General features: G+C 47.1%; 2 protein-coding genes across 6 annotated transcripts in view; one reads left to right on the top strand and one right to left on the bottom strand.

The window, feature by feature from the left end:
* Positions 1–20,578, top strand: part of LOC119166983 (homeobox protein SIX6-like) — an 80,236-nt gene that overhangs the window by 52,652 nt on the left and 7,006 nt on the right. The gene's annotated exons all lie outside the window — the stretch shown is intronic.
* LOC142765739 (uncharacterized) overlaps positions 1–20,578 on the bottom strand; it is a 306,400-nt gene that overhangs the window by 285,101 nt on the left and 721 nt on the right. The gene's annotated exons all lie outside the window — the stretch shown is intronic.

Genomic DNA, 20,578 nt, shown 5'->3' with positions numbered 1-20,578 from the left:
GGCGTGCATTCGATCGAAAAAAAAAATGAATGCATGGTTGATAAATGGTGCCACGACTAGAGACAAAAAACACAAGCGCTTCTGTTTTCGTGTTCCTCGGCAGTTTTGTTTTTTTTTATTTTGGGGCGCTGCTATATTTTATTTTGAACAGATACAAACCGGTGCAAATGTCAGAATTACGCAAGATTTATTCACGCCTGCGATCAGTTTCCCTCGTCATACTTCGCCATGAAGGAGGTAAATCTTACAAAAATTTGTTATTACAGTTCAGACTGGACACTACGAGCAACGATGAACCCGGCGAGACATTAGCGCAGCTTGGAAATCGAGAATCTCAACATAAATCGCCGTGCGCAAACAGAGCCACGTGAAACGAGAAGCGCGAATTCTCGAAATCGGAGTGAAACAAAACGCTTCCTCCGAACCAGACACTCCATTCGCACGCCTCTCAAAAATGTTTTTTCCCACGCATCTGCCACGCATTTCAGCTTATTTAGACGAAAAAAAAAAAGAAGACAAAAAAAACAAGCTCTAGGCGCTTCTTCTTCAACCGCAAATGACTTCCACATACGAGGCTTAGCTGCCTGCAAGCGAGCGAAGAACAGCAGGACCAAGAAAACTAATTAAACAAAAGATGTATGAACACACAGACACACAAAGGACAGTTTCGAGCCTTGAAGCACGTACAAGTGCGTCTGCCTGCCTCCTCCGACGGGGAGGAGGGCAAAGCTCGCACCCTACAATTTTCGTAATGAATCGTCCTCGAGAGAGAAGTGGTTCTCGGAGGAGAGGAAAATGGCGGCCGTCGAGTCACCGCAGCCAGCGCCTGTCGTGGCTTCGCCGCCTCCCTCTAGCGGAGGCAACGAGTACTGCCCCCTCGCGGTCCTCCCACAAAGCCTACTCGAGAGGGCGCATCCAGAAACGCCCTGTCGCTCCGCACCGCTGTTTAAACCACCCGCCCAGTAGGTGGCACTTCCTACCTTTGTTATGTGTATCGTTCCCTAAGATTTCAATAAGCGCTGCAACCACACAAGCAGGCATTCCAAGCCCAGTGACTTTCTTTCATGGTTGTTTAGTTTTGTGTATGGTGTATACTGCATTGGAATGTATAATTAAAAGCTAACAGTGACGCTGTGTGAATGACGCGGCTACTTCGTGCCCCTGAAGCAGAGTACGTGGTTATTAGCGAGAAGTAGGGTGTGTGTGGGGGGAGGGGGGTGAGGATGGAAATAACGTTGAAAAAGTACTCTGTTTTTGGACGTTTTCGAAACTTGGTCGCACGATTCTATCGTCCTCTTAACCCGCAATGCTACGTCGCAGACTTCATCGAACGACAAACCCCAGAAGCTCACAGGCGTCTTCAAAAAAAAAAAAAAAAACTATAGGTATCTCTCGTAAAAAAATAACTTCCTTTCGTTCAATGGTTATCTGACACACGTGGATAAAGGAAATACAGGTGAAAACCAAGAAAGACCAACGCGAAGGCATAACTTTTCCAATGGCGGATGGATTCTGGCCAAGGAGATAGTTTCGTGGTTGATGGAGGCGGCGAGTCGATTCGAAAAAAAGCCAGATAGGGTGAGAGAGAAAGTATACGAGGGGTGGATCGTGATGGAGGGCCTAAGCGGTTCCAACCGCTTGTCCAGGGTCACGATTCTTATGTAATTCCTAAATGAAAAAAAATGGCAGCATATCCATGGAGTGAATGATGGAGAGTGAGGCGAAGCATTCGTCCGTCCATGCGTCCGTCTGTGTGACCGTCCATGCGTCTGTTCGTGCGCCCGTCCCTGCGTTCGTTCATGCATCCGCCCCTGCGTCCGTTCATGCGTCCATCCAGGCATCTGTCTGTGTGTCCGTTCGTCCATCTATTCAACACTCCAAGTCCCACCATCTCGCATCTTTTTATCATATATTCCCCATATAGAAGCACCGCCATTCAGTGGACATTCCAAGGACTAAACGAGAGGTGGCACACGCACACTTTCTTACGGCTTGCGCTTCGGGTCTACTTCCCACCTTCAACCACCTTGAGTTCATGGTATATACTAGTTCACTGTATTCATGGCACTGCGGCCCAATGCTCGCTAAACCTTTCTAAAACCAAGGAGGTTACGCCCAGCGAGTATAACGTTGCAACCTTTTCCTGTCAGATAGTGCTCAATGTACATGCCAGCGGCTGCTAATGTGAAATGAGAGACAGGAGGATTCAGGTTTTCATTTCTTACGGCTTGTGCTTCGTATCTGCTTCCCCCCTTTAACCACCTCGAATTCATTCATGGTATATACTAGTTCATTGTATTCATGGCCCTGCGGCTCAACGCTCCCTAAACCTTTCTAAAACTAAGGAGGTTACACCCAGCGAGTATAATGTAGCAACCCTTTCTTGTCCGATAGTGCTCAATGTACATGCCAATGGCTGCTTATGGGGATCGCAGCGTGCGCGTTGACTAAAAGCCGAATGCTCCTGTCTCTCAATCCCCATTAGCAGTCATTGGCATGTACATTCAGCACTATTTTTAGTGTTAAACAACGCACAGAAGAAACCTCTCACCGGCACCACCTTGGAGGTCAAATGTTATACCTATTTCGGGCATGTGCCATTGGTGGTTACGTACTACAAGGGACGCACAAGTCACGCCATAAGGGGCTTCGCCCCTAAAAAGAAGTTAAAAGTGAGCCCCATAACTCTCTCTCAGGGGGAGGACACCTCAACAGTAGCTCACGAGGGATGGGGGTAAAGAGTGATCAAAAGGGTAGGATTAAAAGGTAAATAGATAGATAGAGGGGAAAGGAGAGAGTGTGGCGCAGGGACAGCGACATCCAGAAGTAAGGAGAAGATAGGAAAGATGGACACGGTCGCAGAAGTCCGAGTACGGGGCACAACTCAGCGAGAGCTCTTGTCGGCGTCAGGAGATGGCGTAGGGCGAGCGATGTAAGTTAATCGTCAGCAGCTGCAAAAGCGTCAACGAAGTTTCATATGTAGGGTTTAACGTCCCAAAACCACCATATGATTATGAGAGACGCCGTAGTGGAGGGCTCCGGAAATTTCGACCACCTGGGGTTCTTTAACGTGCACCCAAATCTGAGCACACGGGCCTACAACATTTTCGCCTCCATCGGAAATGCAGCCGCCGTACCGGGATTCGATCCCGCGACCTGCGGGTCAGGAGCCGAGTACCTTATAGCCACTAGACCACCGCGGCGGGGCGTAGTTGGATGCATTGAGCACGGCATGGGAGCCGATACAGACTGCGCTATAGTTGCGCCCACTTCGGTGCTCGAGTTGACGGATTAGTGACTTGATGGTTAAAACGGGACGAAAAAGTGTGTAGACTCTTTGTGAACCCGAAAGCTCTGGGGAAACTTCATCACATGGAGGATTTAGGCAAAATATGTTTTTTTTTCACATCTCTCAGCTCAGATTCGTCTGTTTGTTGAAATGCCCGTAAGAAGCGTCTGACCCTAATTGTTAATAATATCAGGGTTTTAGGTCATAAAACTGCGATGTGATAATAAGGGATGCCGTCATGGAGGACTTCGGGAAATTCAACCGCCCGGCGTTCTTTAACGCCCAACGACAGCGCACGGTACCCGGTCCTCTACCACTATAGCGCCTCCTCCGAAACGGGACCGCCGCAGCCGGGATCGACCGGTATCGAACCCGGGACCTTCTGTAAGCAGCCGGGCGCCGCAACCACTGATCAATCGCGGCAGACGACGATGACCGAATTCCACAGTAAAAGCGCGTACAGCTCTACTAAAAAGAGAGAATGAGGAAACGTTATATATTCACGGGGTCGTGACGTGGCCAAAGACAGGAGACTTTGTATTGGAATTTAACTGTTTATTTGGGCAAACCTGTGCCCGGTAAACGGAATGTCCGATTACACTATAGCAGTCTTGCACAGATAGCAGTAAACGGAGCGTCGGCCCTCGATCAACTATACTGACGAGCGGCGAAGTGCGTCGGCACTTACACTCTTGCCATCGAACGTTCTGGCGTTATCGCTGGCGGTGACGAGTGTTCCAGAATAATCCATACAGTTCGCGGAGTGGGCGTGATCTTATCGAAATGATCTACTACAGTCCCGAACCTTCTCGAAAACTGCAGGCGTGGTTTGCGCTGAGAATTGATTGAGTGATTTGTTGGGTTTAACGTCCCAAAACCACCATATGATTATGAGAGACGCCGTAGTGAAGGGCTCCGGAAATTTCGACCACCTGGGGTTCTTTAACGTGCACCCAAATCTGAGCACACGGGCCTACAACATTTCCGCCTCCATCGGAAATGCAGCCGCCGCAGCCGGGATTTGAGCCCGCGACCTGCGGGTCAGCAGCCGAGTACCTTAGCCACTAGACCACCACGGTGGGGCTTGCGCTGAGAATTGTGTAGTGTATAGGGGCGATAACAAAGCTTGAGGAGTGGAACGTGGCAATATAACTATACAACTTCGTGGGCCCTATAGATGTAATGAACACGTAAGAAACGACGTACAACAGCGCTACCTTCGTCCCGAACTCGGAATCGAATAGAAAACTATAAGTTTGAAACTGGTTTCGATTTGAGATATATCTTGGAAGCTCTTGAAAGGAAGCCATCAGTCAGGACCTCTAACGCAGCCAGGGAAGAGGGGTTAATATTTCCGATCGTCCCCCTCTCTCTCTTTCCCCCGCCTGGGCCAACAACGCCACTAGACGGTAACTGCTGTCGAACTCATATAAAAACTGGGAAGGTTTGTCAATCATTGTGTCCTTCGCCTGTTATGGCAAAGCGAAAGCAGGGCGAATTTGCTTGAATATCCTCAAACCCCCGAACTGTAGATTTAGGAAAACGGAAGGGGGAAAATTTTGTCTTCGAAACTTGCGCTGAATCAGTACAAATTGGGCTGAATCGATGTGGTTCATGGTGGAAATGAAACCAGCGCGAAACGCAGGGACAGTATAGAAGAAGCTAACAGCACAGAGCTTGGTGTTGTTGGTTTCTTCAACTGTCCCTGTGTTTGCGCTGGTTCCTTTGCCACCTTGTACTGAATTGTTGTATCAAGACATGTGTTATAGCGTCAAACAGTAGGCCTTGAATGTGCGCTAGCTAAGCACAATCGTACAGTGATGGCCGAATTTACGAGGTGGTCCTTCAAACCCCCTGTCTGCTCGTATATGGTCGCACGCCACGAAATCTTACGGCGATACGTACGAATCGCCAAAACATTGGGGCAAGTTTGTCCGAGCTTATAGGGATGAGTTTTTAACGATTCTCTCATGCGAAAGTTGGTGAGGCCACCACCACAAACTGCTGACCTGTAGGGACGCTTCGTTACCGTTCAGAACTCACAGTCATAGAAATGCAGATCGACTTGGAAGATGAGAGGAGACAAGGACAGACCAGTGCTCGTATGTGTCTGTACCTCAAGTATTGGTCCAAGTCACGAGCTGCACTACTCCGAATATGAATGAATTCACCGGAGTCATGGTATTAGTGGAAGATAAACTCACAGGTTCCCTTGCGTATTCACCAAAGAGGATTCCAATTCTTTTTACCCTTACTCTCTTTCCTGAAGCCTTCTACACGTTTATTCTAAACAAAGACAGGTCGTGCAAACATGAACGCAGGAAAGAAGTTAGGACACCGCAAGCGCCCACTAACAACTGAAGCTGCGCATGAACGGCGGTAAAGAAAGAACACACGAACACTTATCTGCGAATGTGCACGCAATATACGAACCTATCAATCTGGCACACGTGGCGGTCTACGTGAAAGATAAGGGTTAAGGTGCCTGATTTTATATTCATGCAAGTTATCAAACGGTTGACTCACGCATGCCCTTGATACCACTATTATCACGCGTTTCTTGATTCCTATACCAGTACAAAATTGCACATTCATCGAACGTTGGCGTGCACTTATATTCTCGACAATGTAAATAAACACTAGAAGGTGAGCCTCCGGTTAGCCATACCTTATCTTCCTATAGTTGTTGTTGTTGTTGTTGTTGTTCTCCTATTGTTAGTGGCGCATACCCACTGTGGGGGATCGGCCAAGAATCGAGTGGCTTTAAAATTTACTGTTCAGATTTAGAATGATGGAGGTATAACAGAAAGATTACCGATAGCCTATAGGCAAGTGTGGTGCTTAATGTAATGCATACAAATATTTACATAAACAAATTTATTCTTAGAATAGACCAATATCCTGATTTTATACGTATATAATTATGTGGCCATGTTAATATAATGAAACTGGTTAATTAGTCAACCTATTAGTTTCATCAATATAGTCCCGGACGGCCGCGCATACTGTGCCATTAGAGAAACCAGAAATGGAAGCTCCAAAAGACAAAATGACAGGCAGAGATAAGTCCATACCAATGCCACGCAAAGGTATTTCTAATAGGGTTTTTCGTAATGTGTTAAACCGCCTGCAGGTCAAAAAGAAATGGTCTATTGTTTCCAGTTCATCACAGAATGCGCACAGTGGCGAAGGTGCCTGAGCAGACCTGTGTTTGTAGAAATTTAGCCTTCCTATAGCCTTTGTTTAATGAAACGTCCCATCTGTCCGACGGCCCCACTATAAGAGGGACCTCATAAAATGCCCTCGTACAGCAATCAGTGAATACGCCGCAAATATCGACCCACCTCTTGTCTTTTACTTGGTCATTTTACAACGAAAGCTGTTACGAGATCACAACTTGGGTCACGCGTAGTTGTCCGCCGTGGCCGCCTGTGTCAGTAACCACATCGCGCGAAATTAAGCAAAAGAACTAGCACCAACTTCACAGTGGGGCTCGGAACACGGGTCTGCTGGGTGCCAGCCCAGTATTCCACCATTAAGCCACGCCGGTGCTTGTGACTTGTTGGCAAACCTAGCACTAAAGACATAGCGGAGTTCGAACCCGGGTCCACTGGGTGCCAGCCCAGTATTCTACCACTGAGCTACGCTGGTGCTTGCGACTTGTTGGCAAATTAGGCATGCAGGCTTGATGTCGGAAAAGCAATCACGTTAATACGACTTATAAAGCGTTTTAAAACAGCGAAAGACCAACCATATCATCGCACAATGCGAATAGCGTAACGAGTGGGCCGTCCAATGATCCAACCCATTACAAAAGATTGTCCTTGTTCCCCTATTAACGGTGGCGCATACCCACTTCAGCCACAATTCCTCACCGTCGTCAGCCACTGCATGAACAATCGGCACGAAATTCCTTGCAAGTGTTTAGCGGATACCATGCTTCTCAGAAGAATGACGAAAAATAGCGTAGCGAATGCCGGCACACTACCGCAAAGTTCATTATTAATGCCCTATTGGGTATCAAGCAAGTGTGGTTGCAGTAGTTACCCAATGGGTGTTTCGAAAAGGCTCTGAAAGGTCGCTCTTCTTGCTTTCGCTCTGACTGTGCTGCGCCTTCCGTGCAGGCCTGGCGTTTTTTTTTTATGTGCACTGCGGTACAAATTTATTGGCAGCCGTAAAACAACATCAAAGCCGCATCTATACTTTCTACTTTTTTAAGACTATGAGATACGCTATGAATGTACGGTATAGGTATACAATGCGTTTCCTGTTATCGCTTACACGTCACGTATACGGTGTCGAACTGCCTCCTAAATCTACCGAATTATGATCAAGTGACGACGTCATGCGATTACGTCGTCTTACGTTAGAGTGATTCGTCATGTGTCGACAACGTTACTTCTTCGTATTTTTATATTGATTGTATAAAAATTTCGCAAATCAACCACTTTTTCACAACCACTATGTCGTCGCCGGTGTACCAATTTCCTCCGTTTGATAAGGCGCATAGGACTTCCACCACAGAACCGCGATGCTGTCTACGGTTGATTTACATGCATAGAAATGTGTGTATCGAAGTGTTCGCACTTTAACGGTACTAGGGACTGTGTACGGTACAACTGCATCCAAACGTGGGAAATTTTCCACACAATAGCGTGAAATGATGAATAAAATATATCACAGTGCATATAGTTCAGAGAATGTTAATATAAACAAAAAAACAACATTTGCTTAGTTCTTGAAGGAAAAATATTTTGTTCTGCTCCTCATATGCAGCGGGGTTATGAGAAAGTCCGAACGTTCAACGGAACCCGCAGCACCTCATTTCGGCATTATTGTAGGCGCTTGATCAAAATATAAACCTTCAAAATAGAGTGTCACTAACATGAGAATCAAAACGCGATCAGTGCTAACGCAGAGACCGTCACGATAAAAGAGGTAGTGACCAAATCGAATAAGAAGCATGAAATGCCCCATTATCAAGATTGTTACGCCATGCACAAAACGAAACGCTGGAGGTATTGCCCATGCAGCGGTTTCGTTGAACGTTCACACTTTCTCATAACCTTTTGCTGCATATGAGGGGTAGAACAGGATATTTGTCGTTCCCTTGGGAATAAAAAAAACAAAAAAAAAACGGGTGGACGAGTTTGCGGACGCATCGCTGAGCACCATTCAACGTTACAGCTGCGCGGACGCCCGGCGAATTCCGGACTCGGTCAACTGCTTTGAGAGAACGAAAGATCTCGGCATATAGTGTAGAGTACGCACCGGTTTTTCAAGATCACACGTTCGTGGTCTTTTTGAGCGCGAGATATAGTGGCTCAAAAAAAGAAAAATTCGAACAATGCAGAACATACCGCGTCACAATGGAAAGCGTTTCGACCAGTGTCTCGGTGTTTGTTGCAAACGCACGCGTACGCGACTGCGATGCACGCAACTGAGCGTACAGCGGGGTACACCGCTCCGCGTCTTGGAACTCGTGGTTCCCAGGACAACCCTCCTTCTCCTCTCTCTCTTTCTCTCGCTAGAACGAATGGGCGGTGCTTGTGCGCGGCGCTACAGCGAAGCCTGAATACGAGGAGTGAACTTCGCCAGAATAGAGCAGGAAACGTTAGATTGCAAAGAAAAAGAAGCAAAGATCACGAAGGAAACGCCGGTGTAAGAGAGATTGGGCGAAAGAAACGCACGTCGAAGAAGCCAGGGGGAGCGATGGTGTCGGTGGTGTTTACCGCAGTTGCGCTTTCGTGCGCGTTGGGAGGGCCACGCCGCTCGTGACAATGGGAAAGGAAACAGCTGCATGCCCGCCTTTTTTTTTTTTACTTAGTCTTTGTAGGTGGAAATAACGCGAGGAACTTGATGACGTATCGTTAAGAAGAGGGCGAAGAAGCAGGGAGGAGGGTAGATTGTTGCTTCCTTCTCAAGGTGTTTTTTTTTTCTCTTTGTTTATATACTTCTAATGTTTCGGAACATTGTGTGGCCTGTTTGGCGTTATTATGCCGGAAGGGTCTTGCTACGTAGTCGACGTAGCCGCGGTCGTCGGCATAAATTATTTAATGACCGCCCTTTATACGGGCACCGTTCCTCTGGGAAGCTATAGCGCTCAAATCACGTAAAAACTGCCCGGTGTGCAACCTCTTATAGGAAGGTCGAGGAGGACGGATGTGGCATGCCTTTTATGCGTCACGAGGCTATTATGCGTGTATACGCGATGGCGATGGTATATACACGACCGGAGAGTGCGCATAAGAGAAGACTCTGGTGGCATGGTATATAGTCGCATATGTGCGTGCGCCACATTCGCTGCACGGGTAACACTTGCGCATTTGTAGCTGGTCTATAGTTGGTGATTGTTATTGAACATCTTGACAACAGCGCCAGTAACGGCACGGACGAGAAGATACTTACGCAGCTTTTGTGCGGCTGTTCACGGGGTCATAGAGTTTCCTAAATTTAACTAGAGGAGACTCTGGCGCTGCGATCGTTCAGCGACCATGTGAATGATGGGTATATAGTACACACAATTACCTAGTCTTCATACTTGCGGGCGGCGAATCGTATATACTAGTGGCTTCGTTTAATGCTGGTTGCGGCTTTGTTTTGAAGGAAAGAACGAACCCTTTTGAACTTTGTGACCTGATTCGAAATGGTAACCACCCCCTCCCCCCTAAAAAAAAATAAGGTTGTGAACCGCAAACGCTGAACATTTGCTATGTTTTTGTAAAAAAAAAACAGCTGCAAGCCACACGAACACACACAGAGCCAGAAGCAGGTCAGAAGTACGAAAATCAGACAAATGTGTGTACTACCTATCATTCCCATGCTCGCTGAAGTGCCGTGCGTTGCAGCTCCCGTAGACACTATCGCCAGAGTTCCCTCTATTGTACATTAAAAAAACTCTATGCACGTGATAGTGCGTGCGTGGAATTTTCGTATTCGCTACTGTTTTCTTCGGATACGGAATGGTGGTATATGGTGACGTCGTATGTGAAGCTGCCACGTTGTGACAGGTTGTCAGTGTACGATTGTTCTGGTAATGTCAAATAAAATGTAGTTCCGATTTGAGCGCCGTGGTCTGCCCTTTCATTCCCTGTTTTGTATACGTGCTGTATTTCGCACTGCTTCCAAGTTGTTTATAAACTGATTGCGTGCATGATATTTCACCAAGCTTACGGATTCGCTTATTGTACCTGTGGTTGTCGTACGCGTGCGAAACTTTTTTTTTTTTCGTCAGTATACGTGTAGGCATTGACCCGAAACCTTCGATTGGTTTATAAAAGCCCAACGTCAGTTGTCCTTAATTTCGTCGTAAATCTCTCATTTCAGTTCCTTGTCTTTTAGATATTGTTCCGTAGCTTGATGGCCAGCTGTCCTCTGCCCTTATTCAAACACTTGGCATTGGAGGAGAGATAAACAGGCAGTAGCGTAGCCAGGAAATGGCACACTGAGCCCCCCCCCACCCCTCCCTAAACAAATTCTGCCCACACCCTTGGCAAGAGGGGTACTTGTACCTCCTTCGTGCCCCCGAAGACACATCAGCCCCAGCCTCGGTGCAGCAGGGATTCGAACCCTTTAAAGGCAAAATTTTTCGGACGCCCGTGTTCCTGGGTGAATCGGGGGTCCGCCGATTGGTGACAGGGCTAAGGTTAGTTCAAATTCACAAGCTCCGCAATGTGACATGCCCCAGCCGTTGATATATACAGCTGCAGGCGAAGCTTACGCGGAGAACGTGTTGGAGAACGTGTTCAAGTATGCCTCATCTTTCCTTCGTCTGCCCTGCCGCGGTGGTCTAAGGTACTCGGCTAATGACCCGCAGGGCGCGGGTTCGAATCCCGGCTGCGGCGGCTGCATTTCCGATGGAGGCGGAATTGTTGTAGGCACGTTTGTTCAGATTTGGGTGCACGTTGAAGAACCCCAGGTGGTCTAAATTTGCGGAGCCCTCCAGTACGGCGTCTCTCATAATCATATAGTGGTTTTGGGACGTTAAACGCCACATATCAATCAATCAAACCTTCGTCTTGTGTTTAAAAAAGAAAGGGGGACGGGGGGCTGTATTATATTTTTACCATGATGAGTTGCCCAAGTCTTGATGAAGGGCACGTGGTTTTTTTTCTTTTTTGATTAACGGAAGCGAATTGGGTAAGGAAGCGTGGTTAAGGAATTGACAGGGGTGTAAGTCAACGGACGAACAATGTTCTTGTGCATTTCCACTTGTGAAATTAAGTGAGCATTCGTGCAAAGCTGCAAAAATAAAAAATGCGTGACAGTTGCGTATATGCTGCTCGCACTAGACTGTGAATTCGCAGAATATAGGTCTTCGAAGACATTGCTAAGACATACGTATTCCGCTGTCCGCTTTGCGCTTAAAGTTTCGGATGATGAAGTGCCCAAAGACATGTAACTAATTATCATTCCCCCCCCCCCTCTTTACCCTTCGAAAAAAAATCGTGAGGAAAACAGCGCTGGAACAACAGAGCGGGAGAGAACAGATGACAACATTCCGCGCACCAGAAAGCCCTAACAGCCATTGTACGGCATCTATTATTCACTGAACATGTCAGCACACATAAACAAAAAGATAGAAAGTAGATGAAAAGTAAGAAAAAACAAGCGCTATTTCACGAAACATACTTTCAAGGAAATTCTCTCCAAGTCACGCCGCAGTTGTAATAACACAACAAACAAAACGACGGCTGATCGATCACGAGTCGGCAGGACTCGGAAACGTTCGGCGCGGCTACTTCCGAGAACCTCTCAAACCGGGAACGGATTTCTAACGAATCCTTCAGGTGAGATAAGCCGATATCATCCCACCACTCTTTCCCCGCTTTTCTCAATCAAATGCGATTCTCCAGCGCAGCATTCTATCAGGAGGAGACGCGCGCAGGCGCTGTATCCCGTTGAACAACAACAACAAAAGACAGTGCGATTGGGCGTGGTGGTATAACATCATAAAGGGTGCTTACCAGCGCAAACGACAGGGCAGGAGGGGACAGGGGAACACGCCCGATCCCATACCAACACGCCCAATCCCACTGTCTCTTGAGTTTCGTTCCTAATACAACGGGCCCTTTCCTGACTTCTTCGCTCCAGCCTCGTGTTGTCGTTCAGCGCTCTGTCTCGTCTCTTCTCCTGTCCCCTCCTGCCCTGTCGTTTGCGCTGGTAAGCACCCTTTACGATGTTATACCAACACGCCCAATCCCACTGTCTCTCGAGTTTCATTTCTAATACAACGGGCCCTTTCCTGACTTCTTCGCTCCAGCCTGATGTTGTCGTTCAGCGCTCTGTCTCGTCTCTTCTGCTGTCCCCTCCTGCCCTGTCGTTTGCGCTGGTAAGCACCCTTTATAATGTTATACAAGCACGCCCAATCCCACTGTCTCTTGAGTTTCATTTCTAATACAACAGGCCCTTTCCTGACTTCTTCGCTCCAGCCTGATGTTGTCGTTCAGCGCTCCGTCTCGTCTCTTCTCCTGTCCCCTCCTGCCCTGTCGTTTGCGCCGGTAAGCACCCTTTATAACAACAACAAAGGACGAGTAAATGAACACTGATGCTACAGGAGCATACCGGCCGCCAAGCGATGCACGTTCTATAGCTCGTGCGTGGACTCGATTTGCACGCGGGTCTTCCTCTCTCTCTCTCTCTTTTTATGAATAGTATGGAAGACACGCATCTTCGCACGCGTATATACGTGGATGCGAACGGTGTGCCTTCAGTTCCGTACGTGTTGCGCGCGTCGTCTCGCCTATTTACGCGCGCGGCGAGACCAAGGTCCCCCCGCCGCACGGTGGCGCCACGCGCTCGGTATATAGGCGTCGGCGTGAAACGGGATATGATGCGCTGGCAGCCCCAAAAAGAAAAGAAAAGAAGAAAAAAGAAGAAGGACGGGAAAAAGACGTTAAATCTGTGGGAATCGGAAAAGCGGAGGTGCGCGGAACGGCCAGCTCAAATTCCATATAGGTATACGAGTGAGAGAAACTAATAAAATGAGAAAAGCCACAGAAGACCCGTCTATTTTCGCGAGGGATATCACGCACTCGGCTGCATATATAGGCACGCGGAATTCGATATATCGAGATTCGATGTAAACGGGCAGCAGGCGCGCGGATGTGCGCGTATGTGCGCATACCGAAGATGACGTATACGTGCGCGCTTAGTGATCGTAGCTGCCCGAGGATTGGCGTCGCGCGAAACCGCCCCCGAGCTTATTCAGTTTGGTCGTGTAACGCCATTACGTGCTCTCTAACGACGGCCTGACTTGTTTTTTTTTGTATTTAGTTGCAGTTGCACCTCTTCGCCGTTCATTATGAGCGAGCATTGTTCGGGAATTGTTTGATCGACAACACTCACAATGCGATATGCGTAACCACTTGCGAAAGATCGTTCCTTAATGAAACGCTCACACACACACACACACACACACACATATATATATATATATATATATATATATATATATATATATATATATATATATATATAATAAGCAAGGCTTGTCTTATACGAAGGTATATATAGGAGAAAGAAGAGGCATAGGTAGCTGTACGCAGTACCGTATAAACTACACGAAATGGCGCCTTTAATATCGCAGATCGATTTGTATGTAAAGTGGTGACTGCCCTTAAATGCCAAAGAGCGTAGTACTGAACAATCATAGTATAGTTTGCCAAAATAAAAGTAACAAACCATCGTCTCTTTTTGATCCCCCCCCCTCCCCCAAAGAAAGAGAACGCAGCCTGTGTATCGGTAACACTTCTAAGATAGACACGTCAGTGCATGGTGTCACAGAAAGTATAGTGTACGTACACTTTTCGTTCACGTGTTTTCAACGGTTACTAACTCTGCCAGCGTGATTCGAACACACCGCGGTTCTAACCACGCCGCCATACTCACTAGGGACATCTCACTTGTCTGCCTAAAAGTGTTTAGGGTCACCGAGTTCGTTAACGATAATGTCGAACGAGGACGCTAAATTCTGCATTCTGCTGTCAATACTTCCCAGCTTTACCACCAAAAAGACAGGCAGCCCCGCCGCGGTGGTCTGTAGTGGCTATAGGTACTCGGCTGCTGACCCGCAGATTGCGGGATCTAATCCAGGCTGAGGCGGCTGCATTTTGGATGGAGGCGGAAATTCTGTAAGGACCGCGTGCTCAGATTTGGGTGCACGTTAAAAAACCCTATAGGTGGTCGAAATTTCCGGAGCCCTCCACTACGGTGTCTCTCATAACCATATGGCGGTTTTGGGACGTTAAACTTTACATATCATCATCATAGTTTAACAAAGGAGCTGTTTAAGCTTTGCGAAATTCTGCAGGTGACCACAGAAAAATCCGCGAATATATGCCACAGACAGCCGCTGCATGCGCCAAGCAGCTCCTATAGCACAGTGTAGTATAGCAGAGGGGTGGGAAAGGGAAGTGCGGGTGATGTTTGTAGCGATGTAAAGGTGAGGAGAAAAGAGGAGGGAAGAGGGCAAAGCTTGGCGTTGCCTTGTACAGTATAATTTATGCGTCACAGACAGTCGGTATGTGCCAAGTAGACTTTAGCATACCACAGTCATGCAATGTATAGTATAGCAAGGGAGTAAAATAGTTTAGGGAGGGGCGGTGAGTAAGGATGTGAAAGTGCGAAGAAAGCAAAAGAGGAGGGAAGATGGCAAAACACGGCACAGCTTTGTGTAGTATAAAGTATGCGCGCCACACCCAGTGGCTGCGTGCCAAATAGCATAGCCATACAGTGTATACTATAGCAAGGGGGTAAAGTAGATAAGTGAGGCTTGTGATAAAGGAAAAGAAGAGGGAAGATAGCGAATTGGCCTTTTTCACAACAAGTACAGCGCCCTTAGCGGGGAGAGCCAAAAGCAAATTTGGTGGCTTTCCGGTCGATGCGACAGCGTTGGAGCTTGCGCGTTCCTTTGCACCGATCGTGTCCGAGATGATGCGCCGACAGGTTTCGGAGGCCACGAGCCACCAAAAATGTTTCGGGGGTGGCGCTGTCGAAGCATTTCCGTTGCGCATGCGCAGATGCATGGTGTCCGTGAAAAAGGACTATTATGGCGTAGGTTAGTATAGTTGTTCTAGCAAGGAGATATGGTAATGAGAAGTGACCTTGAGAGTGGGGAGAGGGAAATCAGGAGACAAAGAAGGAAGCGAGAGGCAAACCATGGCCCAACCGCATGTGCAGTACAGAAGAGCAAGAGGTAGGAAACAGAACTGAGAATGGGGAGGAATTATGCGAGGGTTTGGAAGTAGAAAAGGAGATAATAGGGCGATGTGGAATGACACAAACAAAGAAACAAAGACAAAAGAGAGAAAAATTATAGAAGAAGTCGAAGATAGAACACGATCTGTGTCTGCCAGGTGCTGACGCGCTTGCTTGGCTTGCCAGCTTACGTGGTTGAACAGCTTTAACAGGCGTAAAAAATGGCTCTAGTTTTTTTTATTCGTTTTCGATCAAGCGGGGGTGAGGCGTGAAGCAAGTAAATTTTACTACTAAGCAGTTAAAACTTTACTACTTCAGGTAAATTTTACTAGCTTGCAGGTTCATCATTGCTTTCATTCACTTCATATTTTAACTGCTACCACAATGTCGAATTTATTAGTAACATATCTCGAAAAAACTGTTTCCGCTATTAGAAAAGGCTTGCTTACGCTCGCAGACCCCCATCCAAGCCTTAAAAAAAAAAAGAAGCTACAGTCAATATCAGGCTTGCGCACATTTTCTTCATTTGCCATTCTGCCCTCGCTATCTAGCACTGTCAGACTGCTACGCAACGCACGTGCCTTTGATGACCCAAAAATATTCGGACAAAAAAAAAAATAGAGGCCAGGTATAAACGAGGATTGAATCTAGGCGCGAGGATTAGTCTCGAGGGCTGTTTGCTGTATTTTGTTTTACTTTCTTTCTTAAGGAAGCACTTCGCAGTTTCTTCGTAGCACACGATGTCAATACATGTATTTGAGGTCTCGAATTTCGCGATAGTACGTATTTATGGGGAACAACGAAGAAACACCCCACGTGGACCCAAGACAGTGCGCGATACCGCAGTATAAGACCTGCCTGCCTGCCTGCGAAGTGTCCAGATTAAACACGCAGACAACGGCCGGCAGGTATACGACAGGTGCGCAGGGCGCTATCTAAATCCGAGAGGATGCGCGGGGATAATCGGTCGTCGCGGTGCCGCTTCCGGCTTTGTATACTTCTAATTCCGGTGAGACCTACGCGCGTAGTCTGGCAGCTGGAGATTAATGAAGCAGACGTACGTGCGTGCATTCGTAATCACTGATCTCGTGTGCACACGTGTCGCAGAGGGTTGAGGAAGGATGTGCTATTCTTTTGTCCATTATTAAGTCCCTATAGTCGCAGAATGGTAGCCGTCTCGTACCTTTAGGAGAACGACTCGCTGTGAAGGTGTTTAATGAGTTCGAACGCAAGACACTTGCATCTGCTTTAACGCAGCTGGTGATAAGCAGACTGGGCGGCAATGATATCGTGGTAGTTAGTTACTTTTTGCAGTATTGATTTTTTTAAATATTGGTTGGTTTATGTGTTAGAAATAAGAGAATGAATAGAACAGACAACCGGGCTATGGAAAGCACGAAAGACGCGAGATGTCTTCAACTGCGTCGGTGTAAACTGAGGTAAACTGAAGTGGATGATGAATCATCGTTTCCACCGGTGAAATATGAATCCACAACCTCGAAGCTGCGGTGGAAATGCGGATTTACTTGCCACTTCAATATGTTTAAACGTACGCCACCAGTATTACGCTACAGTTATTCTAATAATATTAGATATTTTGCGGCCCGAAACCGCGATATGATTATGAAAGACGCCGTATAGTGGAAGGCTCCGGACATTTAGACCGCCTGGCGTTCTTGAATGTGCGCTCAAATCTCACAGCACGCGGACCTCTACCACTTCACCTCTGTCGAAGTGCGACCACCGCTGTGACCGGAATCGAACCCCCGACCTCCCAGTCGGCAGCCGAGCACCCTAGCCACAGATCCACCGAAGCGCACACGCTACAGTTCAAGGCCATTAACGTCCTCCTCGATTTCCCTGAAATGAAAGTCTGTTCGATTCATTTGGTTTTTGCTCCAATGGATAACGCATTCAATTGCTATTATTGTTTGATAAACCGTTTATGTTGTGGATTACAGTGAACGAGCAAGTTCGACTCGTCATTCGCCGCAATTACCTTCCTGTCCAACGTATACCATCATATGTTCCTTAGGGCAGAAAAAAATGACCCCTCCCCCTCTCAAACCACCCGAAGCAAAGGGCCAGGTTAATCTTTATATTGTTCATTCATCCATTCATTCATTCATTCATTCATTCATTAAAAATTTAAATGACAAAGGCAAGACAATATGAGTGCCCAACCACAAGTGTAAAAAATTCAACAAAGATCTCCAAGATTCCAATGTATACGTGCTGTAAATAAGGTGTAAATGAGTTGGTGCATGAATGATGAACTTTCTTCAATGTAATTACAAAGCAATCACGTCATTTTTTTTTTGAAGTAAAGAGTGAAAATGTTATTACTCTCCGACAGCTGTAGTTTGTAACGTAGCTTAATTACGTGCAAATGAATCCCTGGAAAGTAAATAATAACTGAACTGAGTCACTATGAAGCAGTAACCTTACTATATCTGCTCATTAAGTGATGCACAAAGCTAATTTTCCACCCGGAGTATGGAAGACGTACTCCAAAAGTCGAAGACTTACTATTGAAAAGAATTGCTGGTGTCCGATGTGCCTTAATCAAGATATGATTGATCTTTGAGGCACACCACTGCGGCGGACTACGCATTATTCTGGATCGCTCGGGATATCTTAACGACATGCTTTGGCTGCAAATAACACACACACACACAAAGTAAAGAAACACTCAGCCGCTTGTGCTTGTCGTTAAGTGTTTCTTTACTTTGTGCGTGTGTTATTTGCAGCCAAAGCATATCAGTAAGCGAGTGCCAACTAGGCCAACGATCAGTATTGTTACAATATCTTAACGCGCATTGAAATAAGCGCACGGGTGATTTTTTTTTCTTTTTTTTGTATATCCAGAGTACCGTGTTCTGGCGGCGTTATACCTACTTAGAAGTCACTCGGTCCATACTATCTCTCGAAGAGTGCTAGTGAAATTAGTTGTTTTCAAATTAGACTTACTAGGATGCAAACAGAGACACCAAATTCAGGCGTATAGGTAGAATTAAATCGTGGTAGTATTGTTGAGCCCATCCCCAGATATATTTATGAGGCCCGCTTTGGTCGTGGAGTCGGGTTTAATATTGTCTAGCTGGGGCGTTATTTGATGGGCACCCGAATCTAATTATACTGTGTTTCTTGATTTTTTACTGTTACATTACACCCATGTCGAAATTTATCCATCATGGCGGGCAGTGCAACCCGCGCCCTCGTACAGAACGATAACTTGTTCATCCATGACACCATTTTTGTTATTTTAACGTCAAGACACTGGTCAATGTACCAAATGTCAATTTTATTTCTATAATTTAGAAATGTATGCTGATATACTTGCCCTAGAGTGTACAGCGAAGTTAAGTGGCCCATTTCAAGGTATTCTCATTTATATACTATTATTTCTATTGAGGTGCATTTTCGAGTTCCACCGTGCATACTCCACTATTTAGCATTTTGACACAAATATGGACACAAATATTACGAAAATCTGGCGTATGTAAATCGGGTTTTTTATTGACACAATACCTGAGATATCAATGAGAGGAGAGAGGTAAGCAGTAATGGAAGGTTCTGGGCTCATTCTCATGACACAAATTTCAAGAAAAAAATACAGAAATATTCATTCATTAGGTGTACGACAGGTATTTCGAAATCTGAAAGCATCGAAAAGGGGCTGTCTCACGAAGCTTAAGAAAAACACAGGCATAATGAAAGATTGGGAGTGTAAACTAAGGGGACACAAGAGAGGAGACAAACGAGCGCAGACAAACAGCGCCCGTTTGTCTCCTCTCTTGTGTTTCGTTAGTTTGCGCTCCCATTATGCATGTATACCAACAAGCCCGTCTATCAGCCCTTCTTCAAGAACAGGGACTACTCGGTAGTAGAACAAAAATCACAGCATATCCACAGACTGAATGATGATGAGCAGGGCGAAGCGTCCGTCAGTCCATCCGCGCTTCCGTCCGTTCGATCGTTCTCGCTTTCGTCCGTTCATGCGTCCGTCCGTGCATCCGTCCGTGTGACCGACCGTGCGTCCGTCCGTCCCTCAGTCCGTCTGACCGTCCGTGCGTCCGTCCACTCGTGCATCCGTCCGTGCGTCCCTCTGTGCGTTCGTCCGCCCATCCGTTCGTGCATCCGTCCGTACGTCCGTTCGTATATTTAGTGAACACTGTAGCAGCCGCCATCTCGCCTCTTTTCATGATATGTTCATCATAGAGAAGTACCGCCATCCAGCGGACATTCCAAGGACTAAACGAGAAGTGGCTACCTACTACTACTATGACGACGACGACAATTACTTCTTCTACTACATACATCGCGGACGCACGACCCACGGCATAAGGAGCTTCGCCCCTAAAATTATCAGTGCTCGCAACCGTGGTCTGTACGCTACGAACTCCGACGGGCGTTGCACGTGTGTATTCGAAACGAATCCCAGACAGTCTACACTCCACAGACGGAGCGGCAAGGAGACGGTGTACAGCGAAGACCACGCGATAAACGGGGAAGGCAGACCGCGCAAACTGCGAAGGAAAAAAGAAGAAAAGCTAAAGTGGCCGACCTAAGCCTAAAGAAAGGGGGAGAAAAATATGAAGGCGGCGACGTGGTGCAGGCGCGTATTGAGACAAGGGCGAACGCTTTATTGCGCCGAGGTGGCGCGAATCCTTGAATGAATCAAAAGGCTCACGGGCAAAAACAGCAGGGTAGCTGCCGGCGAGGCTAGCGTCAGAAAGTGGAGAGGAGAAGCGGAGAGGCGAAAGGAGAGTAGAAGGCGGTCGGCTAGGGGCCGCGAGACGACGCCTAGGGTGGAGAAGGGCATGAGAAGTTTCAGAGAGGGGTGTTTGAAGCAACCAAGGCGAGAGTATGGCGCGCGATATAAAGGCCACGGGAGGGCGCGCTACGGTATATAAATCATGCCAGAAAGAAGTGGCGATTGAGGCGGCGTAGCGCGGGCCGCCGAGGATATCTCGCCGGGAGGAGAGGGGGGTTGCAAGCGAATGGGCAGAACCCTCGGCAGACGAAGGGTGAAGCGAAGAAGAAAGTCTCGCAGACGAAAACGAGAGGCGTGGCGAGAGAACATATACT

Source organism: Rhipicephalus microplus, chromosome 6 (assembly GCF_043290135.1).
Source record: "Rhipicephalus microplus isolate Deutch F79 chromosome 6, USDA_Rmic, whole genome shotgun sequence".
NCBI lineage: Eukaryota > Metazoa > Arthropoda > Arachnida > Ixodida > Ixodidae > Rhipicephalus > Rhipicephalus microplus.
The sequence above is the reverse complement of the archived record's forward strand: the minus strand, read 5'-3'. Positions and strand labels throughout refer to the sequence as shown.